The sequence below is a fragment of the Pteropus vampyrus genome, unplaced genomic scaffold (assembly GCF_000151845.1).
Source record: "Pteropus vampyrus isolate Shadow unplaced genomic scaffold, Pvam_2.0 Scaffold686, whole genome shotgun sequence".
Classification (NCBI taxonomy): domain Eukaryota; kingdom Metazoa; phylum Chordata; class Mammalia; order Chiroptera; family Pteropodidae; genus Pteropus; species Pteropus vampyrus.
In genome coordinates, this window is record NW_011889467.1 from 173,970 (window position 1) to 185,403 (window position 11,434).

The following is an 11,434-nucleotide window of genomic DNA, read 5'->3' on the forward strand; positions in this document are numbered from 1 at the left end:
TGTGAGATAAGGGGGATAGAGTTCTTTTTTTTCTATATGAATAGCCAATATTTACTACAATATTTGTTGAAAAGACTATCCTCTCAATATTGAATTGGGTCTATTCTGAATTTTTAAGTATTCCATTTTAGTAAATTTATTTGCTTTTTGGCTACTACTTTTTGTATATTTTTAGTGGTTGCTAAAAATTGGGTCTATTCTGAATTTTTAAGTATTCCATTTTAGTAAATTTATTTGCTTTTTGGCTACTACTTTTTGCATATTTTTAGTGGTTGCTAGAGGAATTACAACATGTCTACCTAACTTTTCACAGTCTACTTAGAGTTAATATTTTACCACTTCAAGTAAAATGTAAAAGCTTTTCAAACCATATAGATCTTTTTGCCTTCCCTACAGTATGTTAATGTTTTCAGGTGTATTACATTTACATATATTGAAAACTAGACAGAGTCAATTTTTTCTTTCAACAGTTGTACACATTTTAAATAATGTAAGAGGAGAAAAAGAGTCTACTATATTTACACAGATAGTTATCGTTTTCGTTGCTCTTCATTCCTGAATTTTCGAGTTTCCCTCTGGTATCATTTCTCTTCAGATTGAAAAAGTTCCTTTAGTTCTAGAGCAGATTTACTGGTGACAAACTCTTAGTTTTCTTTCATCTGAGAATATTTATATTTCACCTTAATTCTTGAATGATATTTTTCCTAGTTACAGAATTCTGGGATAATAGTTTTTTACTCTCAACCCTTTAAGATGTTATTCCCCTGTCTTCCGGTCTTTGTAATTTCTGGTGAAAAATTTCACCATTTGAGTCAGTATTGCCCTACCTGTAATGTGTCAGTTTTTCTCTGGCAGCTTCAAGATTTTTTCTTTATCTTTAGTTTTTAGCAGTTTGATTATGATGTGTCTCTTCATGGTTTTATTGAGTTTTCTTGCTTTGAGTTACTGAGCTTCATGAAAATCTGCATTTATCTATTTCACCAAATTTAGGATATTTTAGGCATTATTTCTTCAAATACTTCATCACTTTCTTTCTCATAGAACTCCAATTACGTGAATTTCAGGTAATTTGATATTGCTCTACAGGTTTTTGAGTTTCTGGGGTTTTGTTTTTCTTCAAACTTTTTTAATTCTCTTTTCTAGATTGTATGATATCTATTGAAAGACATATAAAAATTCATGCGGGTACCCCCTACACTCTTTGGATCACAGGATCCTCCCATTTTTCTTTTTTCTTTTTTTTAATTCTGGTGAGCAATGTTGGATGCTCCGTAGTTTTAGCTGCTCATGCTGCTGTCATACAGTTCCCTTGGAGACTGGCAGTGAGAACAAAATGCAAAAAATGGGATTTTCCTCTCATTCTCAATTGGCTCCTTTCCTCAGTTGTATGGCCAGAAAGTCAAAGCAGAGCCTGGGACTTGTTCCAGTCCACATACAGAATTATGAGATCCCTTCTCGCAGTCTGTGTTCCTCTCACACACCCTAGCTCCCAGGCCCCTTTTCCTGGCCCTCCGAATAAAAAGACAAACTTTCAGATTTTTGGCTGCCTTCTGCCTGTACAGTTACATGACCGAGCCATAATTCATGTCAAAGCTGGAAGATAAGAGAGAAAATAAACCTGAGAAATTTAGTTCTGTATCAGTTGCTTTTGTAAGTTTGAATCATCTCACAGATCTGCCTTCTATTGTTTACTTTTCTGAACCCTTGGGTAGTTGTTTTTGTATTTCATCCAGAGGTTTTAGTTGTAATCAGTAGGAGAGAGAGGCTAGAGGGGCTTGCTCCATTTTGGCCAGTGATGGAAATCCTCATGTTGTGATTTTGATTGGGTCTGTATTAAATCTCTATGTGGAGAAATAGCATTTAAAAAGTACCATGTCGTCAAATCCCTAACTGTAACATATCTCTTCACTTATATCTTCTAAATGTCTTTAAATAAATTTTATAATCTTCTACATTAGAGATCCTGTGCACCTTTTTGTGTGATTTATTCCTAGGTAATTGATATTTTATGTTACTTTTCATGGTACTTTTAAAAAATTTTAAAATTATTATTGCTTATGTAGAGAAAGACACTTGATTATTTATTGATATTTTATCCAGGAAAATTGCTAAACTTTTCCATTATCATTTAATTTTTGACTACGGATTAATTTTTTTCTTTCATTCTAAGGTCAGTTCTTTTTAAAATTTTTTATTTTTCAATTACAGTTTACATTTAGTATGATTATGGATTATTAGAAGAGTATTTCTTAATATTCAACCATTGGGGGATTTTTCTGTTTTTTTTTTTTTTTTAAATCAAAAAATGATTTATCTTGTAATTGTCCTGTGGTTAGAAAACATACTCTGTAAGATTTCAGTGCTCTAAAATTTGCCGAGACTTGCTTTATGGCACACAATATCATACTATTTTTGGTAAAAATTCTACATTTTCTTGGACGGATATTTTGTACTTGTTTTCTACAGTGATCTAAATAGTTCCACTAGATCATTTTTGTTTGAGATTGTTATTGTGTTTCTGTATTTTTACTTGTTGATCATTCTGTCAATTATTGAGAGTTATGTGTTAAAATATTCCAGTATAATTGTAGATCTGTCTAGTTTTCCCTGTAGTTATGATAAATTTTGGTTTATGTATTTTAGTTTGTTGTTAGTGGTATACAGTTTAGGGATTGCTTAAGCTTACTCGTTATTTAAAGCTTTTTATCATTAGATAGTGATCATCCTTATCTCTGTAATGATTTTGCCTAAAAGTAAAATTTATATGATATTAATATAGCTTTTAATATAGTTTTGTTAGTGTTTGCACGATGCATTTCTGTTTTTGTATTTTCGACCTTTAGATGTATTTATGCTTTAGATTTGTTTCTTGGAAAGAGCCAATGCTGGTATTTTTTTTAAATACAGTTTTACAGTCCTCTTCTTGTAACTTGAGCAGTTCATCCATTTGCATTAATTGTAACTACTAATATGTTTGTCTTGCCTGGTCTGTATTGTTTTTCCCTTTCTTCATTTCAGCTGTACTGATTATTTATCTCATTCCATTTTACTGGTTTCAAAAATATACATTTTGTTTATATTATTGAGGTTGTTTTCCTGGACATCCCAGATGTTGCAAAACTGGGCTGAAGTTCAGTGTGAGATTGTTTTTGTTTTGTTCTAACTTTGGTGTTTTCGCCTAAAAGGGAAATGGTTTATCAGAGTGCCTGACTTTTGTTATTTTAGGCTTGCAAAGCCATGCAGGAAAAGTGCAGCTCAATTACTTTACTTTTACATCGGTCTATACCCTTTGAATTAAGAGGGCTTTGCATTCTTCTCCAGGTTCTATTCATCCCCAAGATTTGGGCTGCTGGCAATTTCCAACTATATTTTTAGCTCTTCAATGCTTTTAAAGATGTTCTTAATATTTTTAATAACATTTTACTTATCCTCAGTGGTAGAGATGACTAAATTGCTTAGTTTGCCTTTTGTGAAAGCAAAAGCCCTAAATATCCATTTAATATTAGCAATTCTTTAATCTTTCTAACAGACTCCAAGTAGGTTCTATTATCCTTATTCGAAAGACAGGGGGAATCCAGACTGAGTTATGTCAGTCAGCTTGTATGTGGTGGAGCTGGGCTGGGAAAGCCAGCCTGGTGGATTATAAACCTGGTGCTCATGTCACTATACCACGTAGTCTGTTTTTAAATCATTTGAATCATGTCATTATGGTATTTCACATGATATTTTAAATTTCTTTTACTAGGCAAAAACATTTTCCCCATTATTTACTGAGACGATATTAGCAGGACACGAATTATATAGACATGGCACTTTCTGAAAGTGTACTTTCGAATTATTTAAAAGAATAATGGTTAAAATGGTGGCAGTCTGGTAAAATCCATCTATTAAAATGAGAAATGAGCCAATGATAAATTCATGTGTGCAAAACAGGGCTATTTGCACACAGTTAATTTGTTTTATTTTGTGGGTTGAAAAACAAACTCCTTGTTTGAGCCAATTTTGTTGAAAAGTTTAAGTATTTTAATGGAAATAAGACATGAGATTTGCATGTCAGATTTTACATTGATAACACATCCCTATGCTTGATGTTGAGTGACTATATACACTTATATAGTCCTTATATACACTTATAAGTTTAATTTCTCTGCAGAGAACACTAATTTTTTTATTGCTCAAATCTGAGAAGACTGTTCTGTGTTAAGTTTGACCTGAAATTATATGATGGGTGCATTCACTACCCAGTATTGGGACATTGTGTGTGTGTGTGTGTGTGTTTAGCAAGCTGGTTATTTAAAGATGGTTTGAGGGGCCAAGGAAATCTGAAGATGCACAATCATATTTATAAAGGTTAATTCTGTACTGAGTCTTTTTAGGACTAATTAGAGAGACAGTATAAACGGTTTCAAGCAAGAGATATTTTCAATAAAAGTTATTTTATTTGTGTGGTTATGTAGTATATATTGCCTATATGATTTATTGGCACACAAAGAAATAGAGTAGTACGATTCTGATTTTCTAGTGGAAGCGCAAATCACAGATTGTCCGAACTGAAGAAATGAGGAAACTGAGGCTCAGAGAGTGATGGCCACGTCATTTCTTTTTGCTATTTACAATTCACTTTTTCCTGTGTGAGATGAATAAGGGAGGTCAGATGTTGCCTAGACTCAACCTCTCTAACCCTTGTTTTCACACATAATAAGCCAGTAAGTGTCAGGGCAAGTTTCCAGTTGAGAAAGATGCCTAAAGTTTTTTAGTGTTAGTGAGTGGATCCACCCCAAGTTTGTGGAGTGGCTTTCTTTCATTCACAAGAGCAAAGTCACTATAGCATGATGCTCAGTTTTGAATGTTAAAATCAGAATACTTTTGACTGCAAACAGTAGCACAGATACCATTTCAAATAGTAGCCAGTGAAATTTACAATGCAAATCTCTAGCAGTTAGGGATTGAAAATGTGTCTTTTGTGCAATTTAAAATACCTCTTCTTAGAGAGTAAGGGAGTGAGTGAAGGAGTTAGAGAAGAGTGGAGGAGAGGGGAGGGAGTGCAGCTTGGTTGCTCTGTAGCTGCTTGAGGGAGGGAGAATTCCTAGCAGACAAGAGGCAGGCTGTGGGGTGGGGGCCCGCGGGATGGTGTGCGAGGCTGTGCTCCTGGGCTCATACATCCGTCCAGACAGCGAGTGGGCGCTACATTGATTTGTTGCTGGGGTAGCAGTGCCGCCGGCCTGGAGATAAGCTGTGGATTAGCAAGGTAAAAGTAACAGAACCGTGGCTCAGTTTCCAACACCTTTTGGTGGCAGCCTGGGTATCTGGGCCATAATTGTAGAGAAAAGAGCAGAGTGTGATCAACAATTCCATAGTTAAACGCTAAAATCTGGATTTATTACTAGGATCAAGCTAAAAACTTTTTTTTTCAATCTGGGTTACCTCAACCTGTTTTAGCATAGACACTTGCTAGTTGATGTGAATAATGATGGAGGAATGGATCAAGTGGAGTTTTCCATAGCTATGAAACATATCGAAAAGAACCTATAAGGATATCAACTCCCCTCTGCACATCCCCTGTCATGAAACAACCACTTTTTGCTATTTCTAGTATACCAGCATTCGGTATGGGAGGTATGGCCAGCATGCCACCACTTACAGCTGTTGCTCCAGTGCCAGTGGGATTCACTCCAGTTGTTGGAATGTCTTCACCCCTAATATCTTCTGTTCCTCCAGCAGCAGTGGCTTCCCTGGCTAATGGGGCTCCCCCTGACATACGACCTCTACCTATATTTGCTCTCCTGCAGCCACATTTAGTAGGTCTGGTCCAGGGTCACAATTAAACACTAAATTACAGAAGGCACAGTCGTTTGACATGGCTAGTGCCCCTCCAGTGACAGAATGGGCTGTTCCTATGTCATCCTGACTGATATACAGTTATTAATAGTCATGACAAAACTATGAGTGGACCCTTAACAGGTCCCCAAGAAAGAACTCTTCTTATGTAATCAAGTTTACCACAGTCTCAGCTGACTTCAAAATGGAATCTTTCTCTTATTGATCAATATGGAAAACTCACATCAGAAGAATTTATCCTGGCTATGCACCTAATTGATGTAGCAACGTCTGGCCAACCACTGCCATCTGTCCTGCCTCCAGAATATATTCTACCTACCTTTAGAAGAGTTCGATCTGGCAGTGGTATATCTGTCATAAGCTTAATCTCGATAGTTCAGAGGTTATCAGGGGAACCAGTTTTAGAAGACACACAACAACTGGAAAAAGAATTGCCTGTAACATTTGAAGATAAGCAGCATGAGCATTTTGAACGTGACAGTCTGAAACTGGAGAAACAAGGACAGGCTCTCTTGGACCAAAAGCAAAAAGAGCAAGAGTGCCTGGCACAGCTGGAGTGGGCAGAACAAGGAAGGGAAGAGCAGACATGCTGGGAACAAGAGCACAAAAGACAACTGGAGTTTGAGAAAGAGCTGGAAAAGCAGCAGGAACTAGACTAGGACATCAGAGAAAGTAGGAAAGAAGGAAAGCAATCAGGAGGCGAGAGGCTGCTAAACGAGAACTTGAAAGGTGATGACATCTTGAATGGGAATAAAATTGAAGACAAGAATTATTAAAACAAACAACAAGAAGATATAGTTGCAGTGAAAGCAAAGAAAAAGACTTTGCAATTTGAATTAGACACTCTAAATGATAAAAAGCATGAACTGGAAGGAAAACTTCAAGGTATCAGATGTCGATTGACCACCCAAAAGCAAGAAATTGAGAGTACAAACAAATCCAGAGAGTTGAGAATTGCTGAAATCACCCATCTATAGCAACAATTACAGGAGTCTCAGCAAATGCTTGGAAGACTTATTCTAGAAAAACAGGTACTCAATGGCCAATTAAAACAAGTTTGGCAAGACAGTTTGCACAGAGATCGACTTCTTACACTCAAAAGAGGCTTAGCCGCAAAAGCACTAGCTGGGCAGCAACTATGAGACCAACTGGATGAAGCTGAGAAAGAAAGTAAATCAAAACTACAGGAAATTGATATTTTCAATAATTGGCTGAAGACACTTGCTTTCATGACAGGCTTATTCGTTATGAAGGCAGTGAAAGGCAAAATATTTAGCAACCAGGGGGAAAAAAGAAAAGAGCTGGAGAGAGAACTGCAGAACAGAATGAGAAGTCAGGAGGGAAATGCATGTAAAGGGAAACAATGAAGGAAAGAAAAAGACTCAGAAAGAGGAGATGCAGAGACAGCAAGAGAAGTCAGTGTGAATTCAAATAACAACATTGTTTTCTCATATCAGGAGAATAATGTTTGCCTGTTTCATGGTTTCCTAACTTATTTTGCTCAAGATTAAATTATTTTTACCTGTGCGATCATTTTGAAGAGACTTCTGCAAGAAGTAATAAAATTCTCTAACTCTCAAAATATATCTCTTGAAAACGCTCAAGTATTTTATGGCAAACAGAGCCATTTCTCACTTCTGTTGCTATACATAAATCCACCTAACTAGCTCCACTGCATGTTTTTGGCTTCTCAAATTGAATGAATCTTCATTGTGGCATTGCCTCAAGTGCTTGGATTCGAGAGACTTTCTGATGCCCACTTACATGACATTAGCACATCTCTTTTGGGTGAATTGAAGACTTCAGGATGAGGGCGAGCCAACTTGGGTGATCTAGGACAGAGTTGGACATTTGCCCTGACTTAAGTGTCAGAAGCCAGCCGACCAAGTCAAACCGGGTACCTGAATGGGGGAGCGGGGACTGAGAAAAAAGAGAAGACAGACAGGGTGCAGGAGGGAGAACAGAACTCACAACTGTCTCTCCGAGTTTATTTCTTATGCTTCTCTTTATACATAATCTGTTCCTTTGAGTCTCCCAAGATAACATAATTAAAGTAACATCCTGAAGATCAGGTACAATCGACACTTCCTTTGACACTCCCTTTGACACTCCCTTTATCTATACTTAATCTTCTTCTTCCTGGAATTCCACAGAACCAGCCTTTTCTTTTTTATGCAAGCAGGCCTCCCGAGATAAACCATGCACTCTTTTGAATTTGGGGAGCTTTATCTCCCTACACTTAAGGTAAATAAATCTTTTCCTATCGGTCACCTGGCAGCAGATACCCCTGACCTCTTTACCAGCAGAGAGTGTGAGAAACAAACTAACTACTTATGGATTACACTGAGAAATGAGGCTAGTTATTTCTACAGATGAATAATATGTGGGCATTTAAAATACTTGATGTTGAACAATGAGGTAAGAAACATTCAACCTCACGTCTACTGCACCTGTTAGTCATCTGCTCTGGGTCTAGACTGTTAAGTTCCTAACCCATCAGGTAGCAGGCAAAAAAAAAAACCAAAAAACAAAAAACAAAAAACCTAGACCAGGGTAAATGGTTGGTTAAACTGGTTTGACTTTATGTTCAAACCTGACCACACTGAGTATCCTAAACTATTTTTAAGCTGCCATTTAAACACAACGAAGTTATTCCCCAAGTAAACATGTGGCCCCTTTTCAAGGGTTTCATTGCTAGTTAAGAGATTTCCTTGTTAGCTGTGATTTCTGTCAGTTTGAACAAACTGGAAGACTCTTTTCAAAAAGACAATTTAATTTTTAATAAAAATGAATGTATGCTTATTATCAAAACTTTGCAAATGCATATACAGAAAAGAAAAAATTGATAACTTCATAACTCAGAGGAAACAATATGTTTGTTTATTTTCATTCAGTCTTTTATTTATGTGATTGTGAGTGTGTATATACATGATTTTTATACATTTGGGATAATAATGCATATGCAGTTTTAGTTCTTGCTTTTTTTCACCTAACTTTGTATCATATGTATTGCGTCGTCACTAAATAAACAGACTACGATTAATTATTCCGTTATTGAATGTTTCTGCTTTTCTAATATTTCATTATTAATATTTATACTTTATATACTAATTATCTATCTTTATCATTGTTCTGTTTCTGATTACTTCCTTAACCCTAGAGATGAAATTATTGAACCAAGGGGTACAGTGCATTTTTAAATAAGCACTTTTGGTACATATTGTGAAGTGCCATCTAGAAATCCTACTGTAGTGATTTGTATACCCACCAGCAGTATATGATTGTAACAATTTCTTTGCCCCCTAATTCTCATAGAGCAGCACTGTCTAATAGAAATATAGTGTAAGCCATACCTGCAATTTAAAATTTCCTACAAGAAATGGTAACTATGTGAAGAGATGATATCTTAACTAGCTTGACTGTGGTAATCATTTCACTGTGGATATGTAAACCAATCAGCAAATTTTAGTAACCACATTAAAACAGTAAAAAGAAGCAGGTAAATTTTAATAATATATTTGATCTAATCCAGTGTATCTTAAATACATCATTTGAATATTCAGTCAACATAAAATTATTGAGATATTTTACTTCTTTTCTGTACTAAGCCTTTGAATTCTCGTGTATATTTTACACTTCACAGCATATCTCATTTTGGACTAGCCATGTTTTGAGTGGCTAGTCATTACTGTAATGGATAGCATAGCCATAGGGTACAGAGATATCTCATTTTACTGTGCTTCACTTTATTGAGCTTCACAGGTGTTGTGTTTTTACAAACTGAAGGCAAGAGCCTCCACCAGCAAAAAGATTATGACTCATTTTATTATAATACACTCTTTATTGTGGTGGTCCAGAATAGAACCCATAGGATCTTGGAGGTCCGCATGAATTGCATTAAAATTTTTTTTGGCCACTTCGATAGGTAGAAAAATGACATTTCTATGTTGATTTGAATTACAGTTGTAATTACTAATAAAGCTGAATATTTCCATGTGTTTTTGGGGGAATATTAATGGATCTCAATTTGTATGAGTTATTTCTGTATTTAGGATGTTAACCCTTTTTACGTCATAGTTGTAGAAAACATTCTTCCATTCATCTGGTCTTTTCCTCAGTTTTTAGAACTGAATTTTGAAATTTCTGTGTAATCAGATTTATATATTTTTTCTCTGTGATTTCTTTCATTGATGCTATGCTTAGGGAGTCCTTTCCCATTCCAAGACAGTTAAATATTCACTTATACGTTTTATGGTGTCAGTTTTTTTCTAAGCTTAAATCTTTTATCCATCTGGATTTTATTTTGGTTCACGGCATGAGGTAAGGATGAAAAGTTAGTTTTATTTGTTCCAAAATGCTATTTTTCGCAAAACCATTTATTGAAAAATTCATCTCTTCCTTTTTGATTTGAGACAATTCCTTCACAGTCTGCTAAGATTATCTGTGTGTTAGGGTCCATTTTAGCCCATCTGATCTTTCCCCTTGATATTTCTTTGATTTATGTGTTATTACTCCAATATTTTAATTATTATAGCTTAATAATAAATTTTAACATTTTGCAGAGTAAGTTTCCGTTTTTTGGTTTAGTTTTCTATTATTTCATACTAACTTATGATTGATTTCTCTTCCAGATAAAATTTAGATTAATGTTAGAAAGTTTCAAACAATCCTGCCAGTATTTTTTACATTGGTATTATTATTAGAAATATTTTTAAACTGCATAATATCAGGAACTATTGCCATCTTTCTAACAGTCACTCTTTCCATTCAGATTCAGTTTGTCTCCCCATTATTCAAATCATTTATATTTCTCAACAATGTTTTCCAGTTTTCTTCATATAATTTTCTTATGTTTCCTGTTAATGCAGTTAGCAGGTTATTCAGATTTTCTAATTGGTTATTTCTGGTCCATAGCTAAGTATTCATTTTGGTTTACTTACCTTGTATCTAAACATTGTGTGGAACTTGTACTGTTTTGGGGGACTGTTTTGTGAAAAGAAACTATTATGTAAAGAAAACCACTAAGAGAGATGTACCATTAGTTAATAAAGGATATAAGAAAGACATATTATTAGGCTTTAAATCAAGGATAAGTGATTTTTAAACACACACACACACACACACACACACACCCCACCCCCACCCAAATCCTCGGCTCTGGACTCTGAGAAAACGTTGAGTTATAGCACATTTTGCTTTTAAACCTCCTCTTCTAATCAGAAGCTTTCCAACATTCCTTTGCCCTGCACCTCTGCCCCCGCTTCCCTGAACTGCTGAGTTTTAAGTCTCTTAGGAACCACAGCTGCCTTTTTCTTTTGCTAACTGACTACTTCATTTATTTGAAGCCTGGGTTTTTTCTGCTATAGCAGTTATGAGTTCTTCCTGTGCCTTCTCACCACCTGATTCAATTTAGACTAAATTCAAAAGGCAGAACTTGGCAGTGACCCAACTGCCCACACTGTCTTTTTCTGCCTCAGCAATAGGGCCTGATCAAGAAGTGGAAAGGTGGGCTACTGGTCTGCTTCCAGCCCACAACCTGTCCCCTGTCTTTCCTCAGCTACTGGCTCCTCCATTGTTCCCCAGGTCTCTTCTCTGT

General features: G+C 35.7%; 1 pseudogene; it reads left to right on the forward strand.

The window, feature by feature from the left end:
• Window positions 1-5,127: 5,127 nt before the first annotated feature.
• LOC105309212 lies at window positions 5,128-7,205 on the forward strand (annotated as a pseudogene).
• Window positions 7,206-11,434: the final 4,229 nt, after the last annotated feature.